This window comes from Agelaius phoeniceus, chromosome 7 (genome assembly GCF_051311805.1).
Source record: "Agelaius phoeniceus isolate bAgePho1 chromosome 7, bAgePho1.hap1, whole genome shotgun sequence".
NCBI classification, from domain to species: domain Eukaryota; kingdom Metazoa; phylum Chordata; class Aves; order Passeriformes; family Icteridae; genus Agelaius; species Agelaius phoeniceus.
In genome coordinates, this window is record NC_135271.1 from 39,001,060 (window position 1) to 39,026,396 (window position 25,337).

At 43.1% G+C, this 25,337-nt stretch overlaps 1 protein-coding gene across 4 annotated transcripts in view; it reads left to right on the forward strand.

Annotated features, from left to right (window-relative positions):
* The first annotated feature begins 2,437 nt into the window (after positions 1–2,437).
* GLI2 (GLI family zinc finger 2) overlaps positions 2,438–25,337 on the forward strand; it is a 192,056-nt gene continuing 169,156 nt past the window's right edge. Inside the window, exon 1 of one of the 4 annotated variants that reach the window (XM_077181631.1) lies at positions 2,438–2,572. The gene's annotated coding sequence lies outside the window, so the exon portion shown is untranslated. Of the gene's footprint in view, positions 2,573–6,038; positions 6,171–6,606; positions 6,833–6,965; positions 7,027–25,337 lie in introns of those variants that run through there. The other 3 variants (XM_077181632.1, XM_077181630.1, XM_077181633.1) reach the window with 3 other exon arrangements.

Consider the following 25,337-nt stretch of genomic DNA (forward strand, 5'->3'; position numbering starts at 1 on the left):
CTCCCTCCATGCAGAGCACAAAGTAACACATTAAGTTCAGCAGCGGATCCAGAGAAAAGGGGCATCCAAGCATTAATCATTCATTGCAGTGCTTCATGAAAGAAATCACAGTGAAAACAAAAGCAGGAAACTCAACTATTCTGAGAAGCACTTTGAGATAGCACTAGTTTCAGCTGCCAGGTATTTGCACTATCAATCAAAATATATTTATTTATCAGTTGAATCATATATTAAAACTCCCAGCTATGCAGAATAAGAGGCAGAAGAGAAATATTGAATGAATACATACAAAAATACTGAAGCCTACACTTTCTAGAAATAATACATAAATGTCATTTGCTGACAAGAAAAACAGATTGTTGTAAAAGGAACTCCAGCAATGACCTGACATCAGAATCACAATTTCCTGTGTCACAGGTTAGTGAGAAATTGCTTCTTTACAGCCTAACAATTCAAGGAATAATGACCTAATATTGTTCCACTGTGAATTGGGGCCAAGATATATATTTTTGCAGGTAGCAACAAATAAGAACAAACCTTTCAAAGAACTAGAATACATAAATCCTAAAGCACACCAGAGAATTCACCAGTTTTGACATAAGCAATCTATAAACAATATAACCAATTTGAAATATATTAGGTATGATTGCAACTGTTCCAAGTCTCTTCAGCAAAACTGGGCTGGACCTCTGTGGGCAGTACATAGGAGGGCTATCATTTAGGGATTTGGAGTACTTCTGATTCCAGATGTTTGTGCCACTCATTTATTCAACAAATGTAATGGAAATTCACATTGGCTTAATAGAGTTTTCAGACACCTCCTGCCGTTCAGCCAGCAGTTTCATGTATCTGTGGCCACATTCTTTGCTCATCAACATAAGTTGTTAGTCAGGATTCATGGTAAAGGATGGGTATTTTGGATGCTTGACTTGAGATAACTCACAGACAACTCATTTCTGAAGAAGGCAGGCTACCCCTGAAAATATGAGTACTGAAAAATTGGAGCCTTTTCCAGAACTCTTTGTATTTATACAACTTTGGCTGTTGTTCTGCAACCCCTGGATGTGTTATCTGGAGAAAGGGGCCTTTAGTACACAAGAACTCTGAGATGTCAGTGATGCAGTCATATTCTTATTTCTAATCCTTCTATTCCTTTACAGCCTCCTAAAACTAGGACTAGCACAAGAGTTCGTGCTTCTGCTAAAATGCCATCCAGCATGGAGGATTTGTAATTCCTCCAAAAGACTTAGAAAAAGTGATCTACAAAAGTAAATAGGATGAGATCACTTTGAATGCTTTATATACCCTTAAAGTCAGGGCAGAATAAAGCAGACTGAGCTCTGGCAAAGGATTTCTTTGTGAGACAGCATTATCTAGTAGCCTGAATTTGGGTCTATGAATTGGGATTTCCTTTCCAGCTGTATCAGGGATTCTTTATCTGGCCTTGGATTAGATAAGCATTAGAGATCCTAATTAATGGTTATACAACTATGAAGTTTAAATGGATAAAGTTTTTTGGCTGGAGGAAAGCACAAACTTTTATTACAGGCACTAGCCACAGTAGATAATGTTTCAGCAGTCCAACCTCAAGGCAAATCTGTGCAAATTATTTATCAGTATATATACACTGTGTATATGCAATATGGTATAATATGTACAGCACCAGGTTATACATTTTGTACTGACAAGGATTTCTATTTTTCTGCAAAGCCTAACAAATTTTCTCTTCGTGGAGCAGAATGAAAAGTCTTCTTGTTAGTTTTCCCTCATGAAATATAAATATAGCTTCCAACAAATCTCATTGACTTTATATCAATGTCCGAGTGTTGCTTTCTGTTCCTTGCCAATTCCAGCTGTTTGCAGTTCCTCACACAATGCCACTCACAGGTATCCCAGTTCCTACTCTGTGCATTCCTGTGCCTGCTCTCTTCCCCTCTTCCCTATAAGGAGACAACAGATTTCCAGTAACCCAATCAGCCCTGGGGAGAGAATTGTTATCTGGGCTCTCATCAAATCAAGCATTTTGCTGGGGACAGATGAAGCCCAGAGGAGTCCTGCAAGGCTGCTGTGCTGCCCTGCTCCCTCCTCCCAGGCAGGCAGAGCCCTGTAGCCCATTCCTGGCTGGCAGAGGGGGCTGCAGTTAGAGGGACAGGGAGAAGAGGAATAAGGAATGAGAAACTGCAAATGGTTATGAGAAAAGACCATCCCTTAGAAGCTGCACATTTTGTTTTCACATCTATGCCAGAGAGCAGTGCTTCTGCAGGGCTGCTTGTTTTCCTTTCCCCACATAAGCACAATGCACTGCTGCTTTTCTGCAGCTGGAAACACTGTGAGAAGCACAACTTATCCCTGAGCTTTTCATATGAAACTTTCTGCAGTTTGATCTTGGCGTTGCCAGTCTTAGAGCAAATTGTGCTTCCTTTTTCAGACCTGAGTGAGAAGGGCCCTCTCAGAGTGTGACAGCAGGCTGGGTCTGCCAAGGACAGCCACAAGTGCAGAACTTCTTGAAAACCACGCAGACATGATGGGCTCTGTGCACTTTGAAGAAACTTCTGTCCTTCTGCTAAGACAGGTAAGGATGGTGTGTGTATCCCTGGTCCATTGTGAATGCCCAGTCAAATGGTTTATTTATCATTTTACAAGCAGAAATTTCAGTGTATATAGTCATGTGAATAAGGTCTTGTTTAGCAGGGCTTTTCAATTTGAAGTTGAATAAGAACTTGCATCTCTGAAATGACAGGCAGGCTTCCAGGCCAGTTTTGCAGTAAATAGATGTAGCACCTTCTTTGCTGATATAGTATAGAAGTATCATTTTGTAATCACAGAAAACCCTTAGAAGAGTTTATGGTATTAGTTCAATATTCATGATCCAGTATAGATTAAACAAGCCAAAAATTGATCTTTCCAATGCAGCAGAAAACCTCCCAATCCTCCCCCAAAAAACCAAACCAAACCAAATAAAATACAAAAACAAACAAACAAACAAAACCAAAGCAGCATCTACCAGGAAATTAACATTGAAGTTATAATTTGAATATACTTTGGAGAGAAGAAAAATAAAATAATGCTTAATCAAAATGTAAAATGCAGGGAGATGGCACCTGCCTTGAGAAACTTAACACTGAAGTTTTAAACAAGAGACAACACATACATGGAGGCAGATAGGAATCAGAGCTGCATATCAACCCCATGAGTATCAGCTCATTGTCTACCCACAGTTACATTTCCCCCAGGTAACAGGGCAACTTTAAAAAAAGAAAGGAATTTACTGTGCCAAAAAATCTTTCCCATTCTCTTAGTAAAATCCTGAGCCAGCATTACACATGACATTGTTAATTCATTAAATATCACTGTGATTAATTACATTCAATAGATACGAGGTGCATTCAGGTTCAGTGCAACTTCATTGACCCCAGAGCTGGTACAGCTGTTTAAATCAGGGCAGAAGTGGTCATGTACTACTTCCCACTTGGACTAAAACCAGGCATCATAAAGATATGAATTGCATGAAACATGGGTTTAGGCTTCTATCTCCTAGTGATCATCCCACATGTAATTATTTTCTACATTCTAAAAGAGAAGCATATTTAAATGTGATTTTTTTTTCCCTGGTAGCTTCTACCTGTGAATATCCTTTGGAATACTCAAATGGGCCTTTTAATTTATCATAAGGATTTATGAAGATTTATAGAAAGAATTCTATAGACACGAACAGAACAGACTGGAGCATTCCCCACTGCTTTTTCAACAATTGTCTTTTAAGATGTACTTTAATAAAGAATTACAGTCCATTTTCAGAACTATATCAAATATTTTAATAGCCACATTTGTGCCTTTTGAGGCTAGTCTAACTTCGAGATTCTTTCCATTGTCCTAACAGAAATGGGACAGATCCCAGATTAGCAATCCTGGACTTGGTGGTGTGTCAATCTTTTATCATTGTGAGAGGTTTTTTCTAAAATTGTGATTAAAAGACCCTCTTTCCTTAGTCCTGAACATTTTGGAATGTATCTTCTATATCCACATGATCGTGCTACAGCAAGATATAGTAAGTGCACGTTGTCATATGTCCTTATATCCCTACTTGGTTTCATCCCTATCAAGTTGTACAAGAGCAGGAGGGAAGACAAGAGGGAAGGTTTGCACTTTGACCCGTTGTTCATATTTTGGTTCTTTTATGTGTACCAAATGTCAGTCATCCTGTCGTCTATTTAATCTCGGACACCTATGGAAGATTAAGAGAGGGCAGTTCAATGAGCAGAGCAGGAGAGGGAAGGATAGATGAGCTACAGCAGGCAGATAATCTAAAAGCCGACTCAAAGTTCTCAAAAAACTCCAGCCGTCACCAGCCATCGCCAGCCGTCATCCTTCAGACAAAAAGGAGGAGTTTCCATTCAGGCTTAAAAATCTCCATCTTCTAAAAGATTGGCATGTGAGAATTCTAGAAGGGAAAACTGTCCTTCTTTACATAACTCTGAATTAATCCCTTAATTCTTCCTTCTTTTGATTTTAAATATGTTCTTGGCCAGGAGTCTGGATGTACACATGTTTATCACTGTGCAGCAGGAATTTAGAACATATCTAGTGTTATTGTTTTGCCAGCTTGTCGTTTTGATCCATCCAAAACCCTGTTATTCTAACCTATATCTCAAGCTGCTGGGTCATCTTTCCCAAGTAAAGTAACCTGGGAATAAGAGTGAGCTTTGTTTTTGGAGATCAAAGACTTTTTTTGATCCTTCTTTTGGTAACCAAAGCCTCCTCTCCCTTGCATGGTGCTTATCAGTAGTAGGTGCAATGAAACTCCTCTCTGCACAAAATTGTCCACTTGGATGGGGTAAGGTTGTGCTGCTGTGCCAGCACTGACTGCATGTGTACCACGGAGAGAGGAGAGAATTTCTTTGGATAAAACACTGTGTGCATATTAATGCAAGACTTTGACAAAAAAAAAAAAAAAGTTGCAGTGTTGGTGATTGGCAAAATAACCTGCCTCACAGTCCTTCCCAGGCTATCTGAATGGAATAAATGGGATTTGGGAGTGCATGGTGAGCCAGTTGTCACCCTCAGATACTAGCCTTCTAATGACATCCAGAAAATAAGGGGGGGGGGGGGGGGGGGGGAAGGAGAAGGAAAAAAAAAAAGAAAAAAATGAGAAAAAGCTATGTGTGCAAAATTTCAGACAGAAGGCACCCAAATTGGTAGCTGGTTTTTAGGATTAAAATTGTCGTGTGAAGCAGTCCAGCCAGGTTGCTTTGCACAGGCTAGAAGAGGAAGGTTTCTGAGTGGTTTGTGCTCATTTTCCACTTGCCCGGACCTGGGCTGCGTGTCGGGCAAATCCGCTGGCAAATGTTAACACTGCCCAAGGGACTGAAAGTGAAGCTGGGGGCTGATGTGGCATGCGGTTGCCATGGTACTGGCCATAATCCTGCCGGAGTCAGATACCCTGATGATACGGCGAGTTTGAGCTTGCTCTGGAGTAAAGCGCAGTGACCCTTCCCAACAGCATCTGGTTGTGTTTTAAACTTTTGATAAATTCCATAGCCAAAGAAATCAAAACAATTTAAATAACAAGCCCAGCCTGGCCAAAGTCCAAGTTCAGGCTGCTGCGTTTCTCATTGGTACTGCTGTTTAATGTAGAATGGAGCAAAAGCAAAGATATTCGGGGTGGGAGCGGGGCACTTTTTGGAGATTCTTTCTCCCCTCCTCGTAGCCTTAGTCCCAAAACAAGAGGATGAAACTAGATTCAGCCTCCGGCGAGGCTGCTTATCGCGTTTAGGGAACAGTCTTTAATGAACGCGTTTCTCCCCCTAGATGTTTCTGGCGGGTAAAGCCGCCCGTGTGCGAGGATGTTCCGCGGAGCTCTGCTGCCTCCAGCCCTGCTGTGGCGGGGGCTTGAAAAAGTCGCGCAAACTCGCGGGGAAAAAGCAACCACCAAAGTTGGAGGAAAACCACCCCCAGCTCCATCCCCGCCTCTCCGCGAGCGAATCTGCACAAGCCAAACTTGTGCTGTTTGGGGAGGGGGGGCAGCTTTCCTCGAGAAGGGGGATTTGTGTGGGCTCGCTGCAGATGTGCTCCAGCTGAGCGCGGTGTGCGGGGGCTCCCGGCGCTCCCGAGCGGCGCGGCCGGGCTGGGTTGGCGGAGCGGATCCCACAGAAAGCCCCGCACCCAAAATGGTGCGGTTCGCTGAGGCGAGGGGGCGATCCGGGATGAAAGGGGCTGGGGGGTGGAGAGAGAAGATCCGGAGCGGTGCGCTGCTCCCGCGCCATAAGGGTGGGAAGGTTTAGATTTCCCTTTTTTTTTTTTTCCTTAAAGGGCGGGTGGAAGAGAAAACAGACCCTAGAGCCAGTTTTCCTCTTGTGTCAGGGCTTGAAAGCGCTCCAGCGTCCTCCTGCAGGCTGCTCAACTTCATCCCTCGTGTGTGTGCATGTGTGCGTATATCTATTATATACATAAAGTAGGTGTACGTGTGCGCGCCGTGTCCCGCCGGCGGCCCGGGCGGATGGGCAGCAGGAGCCCCCTCACCTCTGCACGCCGCCCCCGGCCCTCCACAGCGCTCCCTCCCTCCCTCTCTCTCTCTCTCTCTCCGTCCTTCCCCGCCCGCCTCCGCGGAGCTGCTCCGCGGCTGCAGCCGGGAGAGCACCGCGCCGCCGGGATCCGCGGCAGCTTTTGGCGAGGAGCGGAGCGGAGCGGAGCGGGGGAGAGGCACAAAAGGGAAGGACGGAGGGAAAGTCCCTCCCACGCCCCCCTCCCCCAAGTTTATGATGGGGGTCCGGAGGAGCAGCGCTGCTCCGCGGCAACCGCTCGTCTGCTGAAAACTTGCTGCTCCGCTTTTTGGGTAAAGTTGATGCTTATTGTGTCTTTTCATTGTGCTTTTTATTCTTTTTTCCCCCCCTCCTCTTCTCCCGCTTTGGCTGGAGCTGCCCTGCGCCGGTGGGGGGTGTGTGTGAGGGAGGGTTCAGTTTGGTGAGGGGCTCTCCTCGCAGCGGGTGCCCAGGGGGGCCCGTCCCGTGTGTCCCCCCGACCTCGCAGGTGAGCGGGAAGGATGGGGCCGCGCGTGTGTCCGCTGTGTCCCCCCCTTTCCCCGCCAGACCCCTCCGGGACCGTGCCTCCACGGCCATTGTTTTTCCCGGGGGCTGCGGTGACAGTCCCAGCCCCGGGCTGCTGCCGAGACCGCCTTGCCCCTGGCTCCCGGAGGACAGCAGAGCTCCCCAAAGCGAGAATTGAGTTCGTCTTTTTTTCAGAGGAAAAATGAAGTTGCCCCCTCGCCTCCTTGTCATCCCCCCATCCGGGAGGGGCAATCTTTCGACAAGTATATTTGCTGAGGAATTTAAAAAATTCCCTACTGCAACTTGATCCCTGTGTGATGAGGAGCGGGTTGGAGAGACCCGGACTCCAATCCTATTAAGGACTTAGAGAGTTGAGAGTTTTTCCCCCGGACTCGGTGGCTTTAAAACAATCAGGGAGGAGGGGAGGGAGATGGGCTCATCTAGATGCCTTTTCTGCCTCAAGTGATTGCCATCATTTCCTGGGAAACCTGACTTTTCCAGCGCGGGGGCTTAGAGTGATTTATCAGTGGTCCTGCTGCCGGTTTTCCCGAGGTTTACGGGCTTATTTATTTATTTATTCATTTAGCTAACCTGCAGCCAGGGCTTCAGAACTTCCCGGGCCGGGGCTGCGGCTGAGCCGCGGGTGCGGTGCCCCCTCCGCGGGGCCGGGACCCGGCTCGGCCCCCGGTGCGTGGCCCGGGCGGCCAAATGTCCGGGCGTGGGGGTCATCGCCGGCCGGGCCAGTGAAACTTGTGTCTTCCCATAGCTGCCCTCGCGTTTCATACTGCCCCAGGTGCTGGAAAACTTCGTGCTTACAGAAATTAGCATTTTATTGGTGTATGGTGTTTATATTTTTACGGCCACAGATAAAGGTGCTAGTTGTAAAAGCTTGTCTACCCCCTACCAATCCCCTTCTGTTTTCTTTTTATTCTTTTTTTTTTCAACTGGGGCTCTTGGGATGTACAAGAATTTGAAAGTAAGCGTTACTAGCATGTGCATAAAACAGCGTTTAAACAAATACTGTATTGGCATGTGCTGTGGAGTTGGTGCCAAAAAAGTTAAGTAAATAAGCCATGAAATTCAAAATACACACAAGTGGAATAGACTGATTTGTTGTAAGACTTGCTGATTTTATCTGCTTGTTCTAGCTACCTTGCTTTAAGAAAAACTTTGGAGGTCTTTTTGGGGTTGGTTTTGTTTTGTTTTTTTTTTTTTAAGTTCTAAACCTAATAAAAGTAACTTCATTAGAAAAGAAACTAAATTCACCTGGAAAAGAGGATTGTGCTAGATAATTAACTAATTGTTTATGCTGCTGAGATGTTTGAATTGCGTGATAATTGCTGCATACAGCAACTACAGTTGGTGAATTGGTTTGGTTCAGCTTTTCTGATGGGTGGATATGGTAATTTGTATTTTGGCTGTAACGTCAGGAAATGGTGACACCTGTCAAACTTTGAATTGCAATAAAAATGTATTGAATGTTATTGCAAAACTGACAACTTTTAAGAAGCGAGTGAAATTCATTATGGCTTTTCCACTGTAAACAACTCCTGGAAATTTGTCATTTGATTGAAAGCATGACCTATCTGTAGCACTGCAAAGTGCCTGATTGACTGAAGATGAACTTGTTAATCTATAGGTATGTGTATATCCAACCTCTGGTGTGTGTTTGTGAAAGAGTTGATCTTTAAAGCAAGTTGAGGTAAGATTCACTTCATCTCGAATGTTGTTATTGCTTAAAGTATGTGACTTTGAAGTGCCCAGAAATGCAACTGCTGTTCTTCAAAGGAAAACAGATCTCGAGGACTGTTTCCAACTTCCTTTCAATGTCTTTCTTTTTTTTTTTCCTCCAGTGTGTCAAAGGGGATGTATACAGATGGACAAATTCTATTTGTGTTAGGTCATTCAATTAGAGAAAAATTAGAGCCATAGAAGAATTTGAACTAGATGCATATGTCAATATAAATCTAGCATAATTTCATTGAAGCTGCTCCAGGTTATACTTGGATAAAAGAGAATAGAACTTGACCTCAGACATCCAATACATAGCAGCTTGCATTCCCAAATGTCACACTGAAGTCACACTTAGAAAAGACAGCCTTCTGGCTGCATATATATAATGAGCAGTATTTTTGTCATTGTTTTGAAAACCAGTTTGAACTTCGATGTCAAAGAACCATTTTTGATTATGTTTTCTGTGATTCTAATGATCTTACAAGTTTATACCACAACTTCCCTTTCAGTGGCACAGTTGTATAGAAGCTGCACAGGCTCTGGGGCTGTGTGATCAGCCGTATACAGAAAGGGTTATCTGGTTGCTACGGTTTTGTCTGACTTGAAAATACATTTTTCATGATCCCGATACTTTATTTCTATTCTATACGTTTGAATTTTTCAGTCCTCTGGACACATCTCTTTTTTAGTTTAAGGACAGGGTAGAGCATATGACCTAATAGCAGTTTCCTTATTCTCATTCTCTGTTTGCAAGTTCAGAAGACACTTGGTTAACTGCCTGCCCCTGTTTTTGGTGGCCTACTGTAAGCCAGTTGTTTGCCCTGTAGTCTGAAAGGTACACAGATACTTCATGCTTTTGTACTCTGAGAAGTGCTCTGTTCATAGTGAAGTTTCCAGTGCAGATTAGTGAAGGCAGTGGATTCAGCAAGCAGTCACCAAAATCTGTATGTATTTGTGGAGCAAACACCTATCTATTGCCCCGTCACAAAGCCTCCACTTAATAATCTGGCCAAGGATTTCAAGGCAGTGAGTTTTTTCAAAGAAGCTACTTAGGAACATTAGATGTGACTATAGCATCAAACTAATTAGTTGCCACTCCATTTCTATGAAGCTTCTAGGGCTTTATAGAAATGCAATATTTGCACTTCTCACTTGCTGCTAAGGCATTGAGGTTAAGCGGTCTCTGCTTTTTGTCCGCTTTCTTGCTGATGGGAAAGATTCCAGGGCATTGTTCAAGAGCTGCACAACCCCCTTATGTACCTGGGTAAATGTTTTAAACAGTTGCACATTTGGACAACTTGCCACAAAGCATTAAGTGGTATTTAGGGTTTGCTTCAGCTCTGTTGCCAGGACCCTTGTAAAGAAAACCAAAACAACTTGTAGGTATTTGGGAATTAATTAATGCAACACTAAATAAAATAACAGCAAAGAATGAATCCTCCTAGGAATGACAGCAAGAAGGCATTGTGTTAGAAAGGCAAATAATACATGTGTGCCTGTGCATACCTACATGTATGTACACACATTTGTGTGCATGCATGGAATATGCACAATTCATGACCTGTGTATACAGCAGATCCCATATATATGCATGTTCTAGAAACTAACTGGTGTTTGGTGTAAAAGGAATGAAAATTGCATCTTGCATGGCAATCTTGATAGTTCAAGAGGCAAAATTGCAGGTTTCCTTTGTGAACAAGTGAGTGGAATGGAAATAGTGGGTAATCAGGTCAAATTTTCTATAGACCAGCTCCAGTTGGGAGTGAATACATGTTTGATGTGTGTAGTCCAGGAGAGGCCACAGAACTTTGTTCATTCACTCTTGGCTACTGTAAAACCACAACCCATAACCTTTAACTTCTTATAAACAAAGTGAACCCAAATGCACTAAAGATGAAACGTGTTGCACAAAGGGAACAGGAAAATTGTCCTTTAATTCAGAAGGTCAGAGCTGTAAAAATTGTTTGGGATTTGTGAATATTCAGTACCACAGCAAAAAGAGGCCTCAGTGCCTGGAAGTGGACACCCAAATTAGAAAAAAATTGAAAATAGGCTCCCTTGGGCTCCTATTGTAATGAGTGGAAGCGTTTCTGATACTGTCATGGGCATGACTGCCCAAATACATTAGTCACTGGTGAATCTTTTCTTATCGTTTCACAATTATTTGTGATTGGCTGTCACCTTTCTGCAATTATAAATATTCTAAGAGGAAACAATACAAATTAGAACTGTAGGTACCAGGATCTTTGTACTGGATGTATTTCTTTTTACTTTCTAAGTGTTCTTTTTCATATGAAAAGAGTCTTGCAGCTTTATCCTTATTCAAGTCTTTTCTTTTTGTATCTACTGGGGAGAAAACCATTAATTTTGAGGAATGGTGAGAGTAAGCCTTAAGCTGTCTTTGACATTTTACTTTAACTTGAATAGGTTAATTTTTTTTTTTTTTAAGAAAACAAGTTGGTGGGAAGTGTGTTTTAACTGTGAGCACCCGATTTCAACCATTAGCATAAGAAAAAAAGTTTTAGTGCATTTACTATTGTATTGAATGAAGAGTTCCAACAGTCAGGGAAAAGAAAGTAAAAGGCTGTAAAGAAATGATGGTCTATTCAGATTATTCAGCAGCCCAGAGCTCTGGTCATCTGCCTCTGAAATCTGTGATCGGGATATCACTTTTATCTTCCTGTGCCTTTCTCTCCTCTATTTCACATGTTCACTTTTGTCAAGGTTTATTGATCACGTTTTCTTCTCTGCAAATCTGTGGAAAATTTAATGAACCAAAAACAACTGAGAAATAAAAGGAACTTTTTATTCATTAGTCACTAGATTGAATTTTGTTCTATACTCACTACCCTCTTGCCTCCCATGTGCCTCATTGTGTCACTCCTGCAGCAGTTACAGTATGTACAGTGGGGATGGCCACATTATTAATTCTCTTCCAGGGAAAAGTTTGTTTAAAGTTGTGAACTCATGGCAGCCCCAGCTCTGCTCCTTGGCTTTTCTCTGCCTTCCTGACATTTGGATTCTTGATTGTGGTGCTTCTGTCACTAAATGCCTTTAAGTGTGTATTCGGCAGAGCATTTACCTCTTCAGGAATTAAATGTATTTGCTGCCTAGCAATTAAATCCAAATTTAAATGATTGCAGATTAGTAGTAGTTATTTACAGTCCTGATTGTTTTGGTGCTGTGATCCTTGTTCATTACACATCTGCTTTGCCGTGGTGCTGCCCCAGAGCGCTTTGTGATGCAAATGCTTTTGTTAACTTACAAATAGTTTCAGTATCTAGATCATCTCAGGTGACATATTTAAGTCGCTTCTTTTTTCCCAGATGGACTTAAAAAAGCTGTAATTAAATGTGGCTTCCAGTATGATTAAGCTTTGCTAACATTTTCCATGGAACGATTTACTTGAACTCTGGCACTTTCTGAACTTGTCTCTGGAAGATTTTTCAATAAACGCCCCTTTTAACATTAATTTCATTTCATTTAGTGCAGCTTGTAAGTGTAGGGAAATGAGTTAAAATTAAGCATATATCTGCCTGAGAGATTACTTGGATGTTTCTTGATTCTTAAGAACTTTACTGCTACCCCATGTTAAATGCAAAGTGTAAATCCCAGGGGAAGCAAAACGGTAAAGTTCTGTAGAACAGTCCCAAATACTCTCCCAATGAATAGTAGCATCAATCCTGATACTTTTAAAGGATGACCTAAAAGCCACAAAAAGGACTCTGGACTTGAGTTTGTAATTTCAGCTACAGTGATGGCACATCTGTTTTTCTGTGCATGGAGTGACTCTGTTCTGTAGGAGTAGACACTTGAAAGCTTCAACTGCCTGTAAATCTAGAGAGAGGACTTTGTGCCCAGCAGAATGAACCCTGCTGGAAAAATCTGGGGGGAAGGGGGGTGGGAGGAATAGTAATAAAACGTCTCCTATCCCCTGTGAAATGTAGGATTTTAGTGGAGGTAACCCATTCACATGAAACTAATGGAATCTCTCCAGAGGAAGACGGACACCTTCTGTGGGATGCTGTGCCGCACAGGGGAAGCCGGTGTGGGTCCAGCCCCGCAGAGAGGAGCACCCTGTGGTCACAGTCCCTCACCCCTGCCATGAAAGCGGCAAATACCCCCAGCAGGGGAGCAGCTGGTTCTTCCCACAATCTGCAGGGGATGGTTAGCTGCACGGCTTAATTCCTACAGTGGCAGTGGGAAAACTTCCCGCGTTACAAATGCAATTCAGAAGAGTGGAGATTCTGTAACACTACAGTGCTGTGGCTTATATTCATCACTAGGAGCTTTAAATATCCAGTCTCTGGAAGTTAAATCCTGTTTTGTTTAAATATATATTTGGTGATTATAGTCTATTCAAGCAAGCAGATCTCCTGGAAGTTGTTTAGCGCTGTGTTAAGCAGTTTGATTCTGTCGCTAAAATTCATTGAAAACCCCTTGAAAACATCTCAGCATTTATTTTTTTTCAGCTTGGAAAGTGACATTCCTAGTTAGAATCAGTGTATTGCTCCCCTCCATGCTGACCTGAGGAGCTCTATTAGAGCCCTTTTATCACACCGTCTTTAAAAGCAAGGTCTGTTGATTGCAGCGGTGTTAAAAGAGCATCAGTTCCCAACACCAAGATCGCTCCTTTTCACAGCAATGCTCAGCAATGCCCCTTTGTGCGGGGGACAATGCAATAAGTCAGACAGGACTTTCTGAGCCACCTCTATAAGGAACTGTAAGGGCTGCTGAAGTACACTTGTGTTAAGTTGAATTGATTGAAATTTAATGGCTGTTAGTAGCTATGAATGGTAATGATTTTCTAGAGTATCTTCACCATGCTTGACATTAATAACTGTAGAGTGTGTATGTGTGACGCTAGTATGTTATTCATTTTTAAAGATGCTTTCTCCCAGCCCTCTTTCCCATAATTTAGTTGCTTTGATGCTTCAGAAAAGAAAAAAATCTTTGTGCTTCGAAGAGCACGTACATCTTGTCAACATAATTTTGTGCTCAAGATTTTTATTTTTTCTAATTCTAACATAAATCAGACTACAATATAGTGAGAGTGATGAATTTGTTTTACATGCCATCAAGAATTATTGTTATGCAAATAAAAGCTTTACAGGTGCCATGATTTACTTAATAATTTCAAGTTCTAATATTTAAGCTCATTCATTATGTTTGAGTAAAAAAAATAACAGAGCATGTTCATATTTTAAAACATGAAATGTGAGATTTGTGTGCATTTGCTGTGTGTAGTTGCTGTGTAAGCACATTTGATGGCTAAGAAAGAATCAATCAGTGTTTGCATTCGGCATCCTATGCCTGTAGATGTTACAGAGACATTTCAAAGAGAATAATCAAATATTTGTATGTAAGGAGAGGAAGAGGGTGGTGAAATATCCTTCACAGATACAAAGAAACAGAAAACTGCCAAAGAAAACTTTTCTGGCCTTCAGAATTTGAGCAGGGCAGCACAGTTTTGCTATGCAAAGTGGCCTTTATTTCATCCTGAGCTGTTTGCTCCCAGACCTGCCGCCTTTGCCGCACGGGGAGGATGCACTGAGGAGCTGGTGAGAGCTGTAGGCATCCTGGGTCAGAGGTGAATGGGAATGTGATGGCAGCAGGGTTTGCAGCCTTTGATATAATTTTTAGTGTGCTTCCCAAAGGCTAAGGACAAGGGGGAGAAAGTTTGACACATAAATACATCTTGAATCTCTGAAGATAAGAATAGATTTTGATTTTATTTCTCAAAAATTGAGGTCACAGTGGCCTGATGACAGGTTGAAAGCCCATCACTCAATTTTTTTTCTGTTTCTTACTTTTTTTTTTTTCCAAATGAACAGACAGATTCTTATTTTTGATACATTGTACCCATTGAGTTAGTGACAGCATATTCAGGTTTTGAAGTTTGTGGCCCCAGGATCAAGGTTTAGCACCAGCATTCAGGCCTCCCTGCCCAAACAGTAGTGATTTTACTCATAATGCCGTTATAGAATCAAACCTCTTAAATTTGGTAACAGTGAATTAAAAGTGAATCTTTATAAAATGCAAGAGGGTCACGTGTTTCTGTGATTGCTACAGTTCATAGCTGTGGTAGTAGGCTCAAGAATTGCTCCTTGACCTCTTCAAGCCCAGGGGACCATTGGCCAGGGAGCAGAGTGGTACTTGGCTTTTAGTAATTTTGACAACTTCTCCTTTTGCTCTGTGTTCTTGAGGAACTTGGAGGAGAAACTCATTCGGATGAGCCATTCAAGCCGAGGATTTAGCTGGGTGTTAAAGGGCCATTTGGGAAGTGGCACACAGTGTATGTACCGTGATCAAGTTAATTATGTTGCTTTGGCAACCCCAGCTTTGGTATTTCCTGGCTAGGACTCATTGATGGAATCATATTCCAATATCTGGCGTCATCAACACTAAAATCTTCTACAAAACCAGGTCAGTGTTGTAAAAAAGTTGCAGAAAAAAAGAGATGGAGGATTTTTCTGAGAGCGTTAACAATTCATTGTTTTACATGCTTTGTGTTGAAGTAAGTTTCTGTTTAGAATTTTTAAGTATAATTCCATTGTAGGAAATACAGTAGCAATATAATTGCTTTTCCAGTGGACTCCAAGTGATTGTTTTAGAATTCCTTTTGTGGAGAATTTCAGCATTTTGAGATTTTGTTTCAATTCACAATAAGTCAGATTTGGAAACCTTAAATTTCTTTGTAACTGCAGTAACTGGATTCTTAACTTTGCTTGCTGCTTCTGAGAGCTGTAAGGGAACAACAGGGCTGAGCACAGCACATGCGTTTTTGAACCATGGCCATGGCCAATTTTTTCATCATTGATTTATTGTGTGTGCTGTTGGAGTCTTTTTCCCATTTTCTGGAGAGAAAAGGGAATGAAGGGGGAAACATTGTGCATATTGGGGTTGCATTATCCCAGCAAAGCTTGCAGTTCTTTAGAGACCTTGCTGCAGCACTCTAAATCTCCATTTCCTATTTGAGAAAATGTTCCTACTTCTGCATATTACTACAAGGCCTCTGGCAGGGGTTGGTAAAATTTAAACTGTGTGTTGGACTTCTTTTGAGAAATTCACTGATGCTGGAGGTGATTTCATCCCTCTGGGTCAAAGCACATGGGGGAAGTGGGCGGTGAAAGGCAGGTCTAGATCTGTGTCGAGAGGATGGGGATGAAACGGGGCAGTGCTGGAGGTTGCACCATTCTCCCAGGAGCGTGCAGGGTGAGGGATCTTCCTCCTCTCCATTCCAGAGGGCATTTCCAAGGTGCAGATGGCAGGGGCATCTTTGCCAATGCATTTGTTTCCTTTAATCTCTTCTCAGGGTAGAGAGACACCTGAGAATCAGACTCCATCCAAGCTGTTGAAGGTGGCAGATGAGATGGGCTTTCTTGGTAGAGAGGAACTCGCTGCTTCTGAGTTGGTGTTGCTCTCTGCTGCCCACTTTGGGCTGGCCCATTTCTGGTCACTGTGGGTTTCTCTGCACCAGGTGGTGGCTTTCCAGGGAGACACTGCCTCAGTTTAGGCTGGAAACTTTTAGTGCATTGGCTGCAGTCAGGTGATTAAATGCTCCAGCTGTCAGGCGGGAGGAAGGGGACACAGAACAACTTGGGACCCCTAACCTTGGTCATTTGGGTGTCTTCCTCCTTTGCTGTTGAAGATGCAACTTTCAGCCTTCTGCCATCACCCCACTCCCTCCTCCTGTTACTGCATGTGGAATAACTAGTGCATTCATGGGGTTTACCAGAATCAGATCTCCAGTGAAGTGGAGGACCCTCCAGTGGAAGTGAAGAAGGCAACCACTCAGGATGTCTTCTTCAAAGTGACTTCTCCATCCTTCCTCAGTCACTCTCATTTGCTGGCGTGGTGCAGCCCAGGGGTGCTGCTTGGGACTGGCAGGCTGTTAGCCCTGCTCTAATGAAGGGGGAGTAGTTGGGGGATTTTATCTGGTTTATTTTTTTCCTCTCTTGCCATGTGTTGTTGGGTTGCTAGGATGAGGTCTGTGGTCCTGGTGTGCTTTCCACATGTGCTAAATCACTCGTCCCACGAACCTCCCATGCAGGCTGGACGGGGAGTCCTTGGTGCAGCAGTTCAAACAGAGTGCAGAGCTGCAGGTGCTCTTTTGCTGGCTGAGTGCTTCAAATGTCACACCTATCCTCGGCTTAACATCTGTGCTCTTTCAACATCTCATGTGAGCTAATGCAGTTTAGGCATCACCCATTTCTCTCTCTCCCTCCCTGGAGGTTACAGATTTCCAGACACCCTTGAGATGGAGTTTTAAGGTCATCAGTGGCGTTTTTAGGTCACAGAACTGCAGGACCTTGTCTTCTTGCTGGCTAATCAAATGACTAATTAGTTCATATATCGCTGCTGTTATCTTTCTCTCTAGCTTTGGTTCAGCTCTGCAGGATGAAGCCTGCTAGGAGATGACATCTGAGAATTACTTGATTGGAAACTTAGAGGCAGATATGGTCAAGGGAATCCATATGAGCAATCACTGGTGCCTGAGTTAGTCTCTGTACCCCAGTTCATCCATGTGTATTAATGCATCTGTCAAAGCACAGTATTTAAAAACAGCCTTGCTCTAAGCCTTTCCATGATTATGGCAGTGAATACTCAAAATACGCAGCACTCTTAATTCCATTGTAATTTGAGTAATATGCACAAGACTGTATTTTAACAGATGTAGCTGTATACATATATTTTAATTTATTTTAATCATCTATGAGCAGTTTTACATCTGGGCACTTTATCCTGCACCCTCTTAAATGCTCACAAATAGGGACTTGGGCAGTGCAAGCCTTTGTGCGTATCACAGCCGCATTAACCCACTTTATTTCACACTTTTCTCAGGTGTTGATGGCATCTGGTTGTGACAGATGCTTTCTGGTAAAGCCTTCAGATCAACATGCCTTTGGAGACATCAGTGCTCTGTGTTGGTACTTGCAGACTGCTGTATCCAAATACTCTTCTTTAATTGTCTTATTAAGTAGAGAATTAAGCTGTGTGCTTTGACTGTTTTGGTGCCAGTGATTCTTATTGCAGGCTTTGGCACGGCACCACGTTGTGTTTTAAAGAGACAGCATCACTTTAATGATGTGGGAATTGAGTTGGAGGATAAAAATCCGCTGAGAAAATGGCTGACTGAAAGTACAGTACGTAAAATCTGATTTTATGTTCTACCCCTCAGACTATTAGGTGGGGGGTTTAGTTCAAATGCCTGCAATGATTTAAGAAATAAAAAGCAGAAATTCTCCCTGCTGCCAGACCACAGGCTCCTCAGCGCCAGACTTGCAGACGAATGTCACATGTTGCTGTATGTTTTGAAAGCATACCATGTGTTATTCTTTAGCTGTCTCAGTCTTCCCCCCCAGCTATATCATCTTCCCCCTAGCCAATCTCACAGAAAAACTTCTAATGAAAAAACTTTCCTTTCCCCCCGTCCAGCATAGACCCCAGGATCTGTTCCCCTGTACCTGTCAGTCCACGTGAAGGTCTCTGCCCACAAACTTGCAGAAGTGATTTTAACTTGACTTCATGTAACTCTGCCTCTTATGCTTTAAATCAGACACTTTTGACACTGATATTGCAGCTTATGTTGTGCGTTAGGATCAAGAGCTCACAAATGACTAAACATATGGTTAAAACTTTTTTTTCATGAAATATAATATGTTTCAGTTTAACTCAGCTGTGGGTCTAGATAACAAACCTCCACAGTTTGCCATTAGAATAATTGCATTTCCAGAAACAATTTTTTACTCCTTCTTTTCTACTGTCTTGGATTAATGTTTCCTCCGGCTAATGACAGGACTGGACATGCAGACTGGATTAGAGCATAGTGTGAGTACTATGAGCTGAACATGCTGGCATCTCACTTTATTGCCTACAAGGTTAAGCGGTTTACTGTGAGGTCGCAAGAAGTAAACTGAAAGCAAAAAGGCAAATTAATCCAGATCTCTTGGGTTCCGTCAGCGACGAGTGTGGCTCCCAGGGCACTTGCCTCTAAAATGTTGTTTTGCCTGTCCCCCCAGCCTGCAGCAGTGGAGCTTTCTGACTCATGACCAACTTGTGCCTAAATGGGAGGTCAGAGTCCAGCCACCCCTCGGGTAGCAGGGTGTCACTCCGCCAGAGTGGCCACGGGATGCCGCTCCTCCTCCTGATCTGCAGTGCCAGGATGAACTGTGGCAGAAAAGTTGGCAGCAGCAGCCTGGCGCTGCAGCTCTCGTGAATGGTAAAGGCTGCTTTGCATTAGAGCTGCTCCCTGGGGTTGCCTCCTTGCAGGAGGTCTGCTCCCAATTTCAGCAGGGGTAGGAAGCAGCCAGCACTTGTGCTCGACATCTCTATTAAGTTCACTGTACCAAGGAAAAAACGGCTACTCAGGAAAGCCACTGCTTGGGTTTCTGCAGAAAAGAGCCTTGAATTGGTCCAGTGGCAGAACTGCAGATCACATCTCTGATAAGGAAAAAACTGCTGGGGAATAATATTAGGATAAAGGATAGGGCTGGGAAGACCAGAGCAGATGGTGCAAGGGATCATACATGCATCACACCCACGTGTGCTAGCTAGACCACTGCTGAAAATTCATTTGTATTCCTTTTATTTTTCCTTTTTGTTTGTTTATTTGTTAGGAGTTTTTTGGGGTTTTTTTTGTTTTTTTTTTTTTTTTTTTGTTTGTTTGTTTGTTTTTTTTTCTTTTTAACACTACTGTGAATGGGATTTATGCAAGTACCTGCATCCAGCTGTACCTTATAATTGTAGGTGGTATTTCCAGCTATGAGCTTAGGTGGTGGGTGTGCCATCTGATGTCACAGTTTGCAAGTGGACTGGTCATACTGGGGACTGAATGAGTCTGCCCACTTATTGTACACAAAAGCTTAGATTTGAATCCATGTTGGAAGGCTGGATCACAGCCTGTGTCTTAAGCGTGTTGGGCTTGTAATTCTCTTTTCAGTAGAAATGAAAGATTTATTGGTTATCTATGAAAACAATAATAGAAAGTTGGTGTTTCATGTTTAGGTATGAGTGTGGTGCTTGAATGATGAGATGTACTGTGTTCAGAAAGAAACCTGGTACCATCCCACACGAGTGCAGGGCTTCCACTGGGCTGTGTCTCTGACAGATCAGTTTGACAACTCTTGCTTTGCTGGGGCCTCCTTCTTCACCAATCCCTCATGTTTCCTGGGGAGCTGCAGTGTTCAACTGGACTCAGCAACCCAGCTGTGTTGTAGTGGTAGAAATATTTCAGGGACGTGGCAAGTGCCCTGCTGGGACCACCAGCCTCAGGCAGAGTGACTCCTGGATACGGAGCTGGCTGTATAGCTTGTATCTGTGGAGAGGAAAAATGGGTGTTATGTTTCCCCTCTTGAAGTCAGTGGGAACTTCACCAGAGTGCCACAACTTCTCAAATACAGTGGATGATGGCTTAGGCACTTCACCCACCAGCTCCCTCAGGACCCACAGCTTAGTCTCTTAGAAATACCAGTAAATGTTGCAGCTCACCAAGGGCACAGGGCTGCTCTTTGTATCCCAGGTTCATGGCCAAGAGCTAGTGAGTGATGACTGCTTTGTGAGACCAAGTGTGACCAGGAGGGCACATCCTGCCTTGTGTGTTACCAGTTGCCTCTCATGTGGACTCCTGTGACCTTTTTGTACTGATGTGTTGGATCTGGAGCTGGGCCTTGGAACCATGCAGAGCTTGTACTGGAGCAAGGGACTTACCCTGCAGCCTTCCACAAGCAGTGATACACACTCTGCTTCCCTGTGCTTTGTCTGTATACAAGTCGGCAGGGGCATTTCAAGATAATTGCTATAAACTGGAAATGTTCACCATGCTAAGGATTTGCATGGTTGGGACAGACCTTTCCTTTGTGACACTGTCATGGTGGCACATGAGAAGCTACTTGAACCTGATCCTCTTGATTTATGAAAGAACTGGTTGTAAGTTTGATTATTTCCCATGGGGCTTCTCAGAAAGCAATGCTTTCCCTGCCCTTTTCTTATCTGAGGGAGCCCTTCCTGTGGCCTGCAAAGATCACCTTACTTTCAGGGCATTTGTGGGACATGCAGTATTACAGTTCTAGTTGGTAACAATACCTGTGTGGTTTATCTTAGAGAAACTATTGCATTACTATGTAGGAAGTTCATAGAACTTTCACTGTCTATTTCTATAAGGGAGATCTTTGCCTTAAATTTGTTGCTCTTTAGCAGAAGAGCCGGTGCCCCCGCAGAAGAGGAGGCTGGAATGTGATGTTATCAGCTCTCTGCTCTGCTAGACCTGCGGGCTGGTACAAAACCACAGTTGGCCCCCGAGCAGGCACTTGGCTCACCAGTATTTAAGGGACATGAAGGGGTCCCAAGGAGACAGATGCACAGACAACCTGGTGGCAGCTGGGAAAATACTGTCGGGGAAAGAAGGGATGTAAGACACCAAACCTGTAGGAAACCAGTCTTCATTATTTCTGTAACTTGTCTGACTACTTGCACTCTTTTATTAACTTTTTATTACGGCAAAAGTGAATAGAATAAAAATAGTCTAAGTGCCAAGGGGATAAACAGGAATTAAAAGGATTAAGTTCTGAACACTTTACTGCTTTTAGAAAGATGTTATTTGATTTACTAGCTTAAGTTAAACTTACATGACCAAATTACTTCTTAACTTAATAATGACTTTTGTGGGGTAAAAAACCTCATCTGTTTAGGTGTTTTAGCACTTAATCCAGAATACATCATAACTCTTTAGGCCATTATGGAAGAGTGGAGCAGCTATCCTTTGTGTCCTAAGCTAAATGAGTGCTGACTGGGATTTGAGTCTTCTGGAAGTCAGCATGATCTGCATGTGGTGTAGGTATAGATAACAACTCAGCATGTAAGATAACAAGGGAACTATTCCCAGTGTTACATTAGCTAGTTGCCAACTGTGATATTTTTGATTGTTTCATTTTTCATAAACTCTTGAAATAATTTAAGATAACTTGTTGGGGTTTTTTTAAAATATTAAAATCTTTGTTTTCAAAAGACAGCCCATGGAAAGTTGATGACTGACAGTGGCAATTCTGTTTGAGATCACCTGCAATAAACTTCTCTCCTGATAGCTGTCAATGTAGTCAAGCCAAGCTCCTGCCTTTTATAAGGGCTCAGAGTTGCTGGCAGTTTGTGTTGGTTTCCTCTGAATCCACAGTGCTTGTTTGTGGCTCTTTCTTCCCCCCACAGCTCCTCACACAGCACACTTGCATGTTGGACAGAGTCCAAATTTCCTCCCTCCTGGGGATTCCTTTGCTGTTAATTTAAGTGATGGCAAATGCAGACTTCTTGCCAGAGCTTGCTGTGTGTTTTTTGGATGCTTTTTATAGCTGTTCCCTGAGGGGTCAGCTTTTGTCCTTCCCCACCATGCTTTCTGCTGTGGGGAGAGAGGCCTTGAACTGGAGCTGATCGGTCCCACCTGGCTTTGAATGCATCTCTGACATGGCTTCAGGACCTCACTGTCTTGTCTTTCACAGTTTTTGAAGACTTTTGCTTTGTTGTTGTTTGTACAAAGCTGAGCTTTATAATAACTTGAGTGTATATGTAATCTAAAAAGCAGAATTGATCATGCATGCCTATAATAGAGTCTAAGTTCATATTAGACGGTTTTCTGCAGCACTGTGACCTGATGATTTTAGATGCTACATGAAAGTTACAATTAGGGAGGAAAATTATTATTTTTAATAGGTATGCAAAATAGCTTTTCTCTTCAAAAGTCATATGGTGAAGACATGGTGCTAATATGAGACAGAGCGAATGTGTTGAAGAGAAGTGAGTGCCCATCTGCTGTATGCCTGAACTGTAGATTTATGGGATATCTTCTCAAACTGGGGATGTTCACACAGATCAGAGCACAGTCTAGAAAAGCACTGAGTCTCCTTTCAGGTAGACCAGCAGTAGCCAGGAAAGCTGAAAAGCAGCTCTTCAGTTTGAAGTCATATGTGCCGTTGCTCATTTCCCTTCAAAAGGTCTGCCCTTGTCACCAGAGGGGATTTGAGTGCTTCCCCCAGCCACAAGTTCTGCTTCCCAGGGTTATTCTCCAGGGCCTTTGTCCTGCTGTGAGGTTTGTGCTTGCACAACTGAGAACCCCTTTAGTTGTGGTTTTAACCCCTGTCAGCTGTTTTCAGCCGTCCTCCTCTGATTTGTCCCGACAGTTTTGTTGAAGGAGCTGTGCAGCAGGACATGTTCACAGGACAGGGAGAAACAACGCTGGCTTTATGGAGATGCACATGTTGGAGGAATGTCATTTGTTTGTGCTTCATTTTGCACTGGGGTCCCTCAGGGCACTATGTGTTCTGTGATCATCTGGGCTGTTGTGGAAGGCAGAACATTTGATTGAGCACAGAGGTTTGTAACACCAGCACTTCATAGCTTTGGTGTCCATTTCGTGTTGAACTGAAAGTCTCTGGTAGAATCAGAGAACCATAGGAATGCTCTGTGAGGGCACCTGGTGAACTAGTGGAAATGATGGTGAAGGAGTTCTCCTTTGTGGCATCCTGGATGGAGAAATAAACCCTTGAGTCTGGAAGCAGTGTGGCAGGCAGACTCAGTGTTTGGGGAAGGTGACTTGTGGAGACCATGCAAGAAGCAGCACAGCACCTTAAAATGGGATTCAAGCAGGAAGAACAACTAGATTATCTGGGGGAAAAAATCCAGTGGAGTGGACATCCAGGATCCAGCATCTATTGGGATACCTAGGTCCTCAGTAATTAATAACTGAGTGTGAAGATCTTGCAAATTTGCTGCTTTTCATAACCTAAAAAGATCCCCCAAAAAAGATTTGGTTGCTTGTCCTGTGCTGAGGCAGCAGATGGGACTGAGGACACAGCACTGGTAACTGCAGAAAGTGTAATGCATTCAGGTCTGCTTCACTCCATTACAATAGAGATTGACAAATTGGAGAGAGTTCAGGAGAAAAAAAGAAGTAACAAGAGAGCTTGAGGGATTGACTTACAAGAGAAGACCGAAAGAGCTGAATATAGATAACTTGGCTAAAGGATGACAAATGGGGTGGTTGAGATATAAATCTACAAATATCTGAAGGGTGTAAACACCAAGGCTATGAAGAATTATTTAGAGTGGTACAATGGGGTGTAACTAGAAGTAATGGGATGAAATTTAAGAGAAGGCAAATTTCAGTTGAATAATGGGAGAAGCTTTTTGACAGTGTGATGTATTAAGCCATGGGCTGCTTTTCCAGCAGTAGTCCTGTTGCTCAGTGTTTAGGGCACAACCCTGTTTGCTTAAGAAGACAGAGTTTTCCAGAGTCTTTATTAAGGGCAGTTTCAAATCATGCCTTTTGTGTTTTATGTATTTGATGCAGAGGCATGCAAACCATACACCAAAACTGCTGTGCCTCTCCACACATGCACCATGTCTGGGTGTGACATAGCAGCTCCTGGTGGTGTGGTGGTGGAGATGAAGGCAGGGGTGTGAGCAACCTCTTGAGCCACAGCTGAGCCCAGATGGCCCTGCTGGCATGGCAAGCTTGGCCAGGTCAGTAGTATCTGCTCTTTGATCAGGACCTTCTTTTATGTCCCACACTCCTCCCATCCAGGTGCTGTTGTGTTACCTTTTGGGGGTTAGTTCACTTACAGTCTCTGGAGTAGATATCAAAGTTATGCTGCAGCTCTGCACCAAGAAATCTCCCACTTTGCTTCAAAGAAATCAGGACAAACAAGCTCCCATTGATGCACATGGTCTATGATCTTTTATAAATCTACAATACTGTACCATAACTTTTTCTTTAGAAACTCCCATTTCTTCTTCTGCTTTTCACTTCTCTTGAAATGCAAACCAAGTTCAGAGGATCACTTTCCTACTGGCAGAACACACTGCATTGTCTGTCACTTTAAAATGTCCTCCACAGTAACTGAGGAAAGGTTCCTTTCTCTACTCTTTATGCTTAAAAGTGATTCTTGAATGCATTTTTATTTTCCTAATCTAGAAGGGCTAAATTAGAAAATTAGGTTAACTAGCTGTGTAAATCAAGTTAGAGTTATCTCAACTAAAATGGTAGCACAGGGAAGATGGCAGATTCATGTAAATGGAGAAACAAATGCAGCTGTAGCACTTAGCACACACTGGAAACTTGGCTATTTTGTTGAAGAAAGGGAGGACAGAAAACTTTAAAGCACTGGCATTCTTGGAGCATAAATGAGACGAGCTGAAAGTGTCTTTTATAATTGTTCTTAAATGTGTTTTGTATTGCTCCTGCTGTCCCTGAAGAGGTCTGTGTCCATACGCTTCAGGGAAATTTCTGAATTATATCCTCTCTCAGTCTGTGGGAAGAAAGAACTGCTGAAGGGTTTCATTCTCCTCTGCATGGGGATGAATATTTTTCTTGCTAAAAAATGCAGTTTTGGTCTCCTCAGAACTGGATTAATTTGGTGGATGATTTTCATGGGGAATTTTGTATGTGGGGAAATGTCAAAACAATTGTGTCTTCACTGCATTCCCATTACTGAGGGCTGTGGTGAGAGTACACTCCTGGAGAGGAGAGCTTTGCTTTGAACCACTTTTCACATCCAGACCAGGAGTGGATGTGTG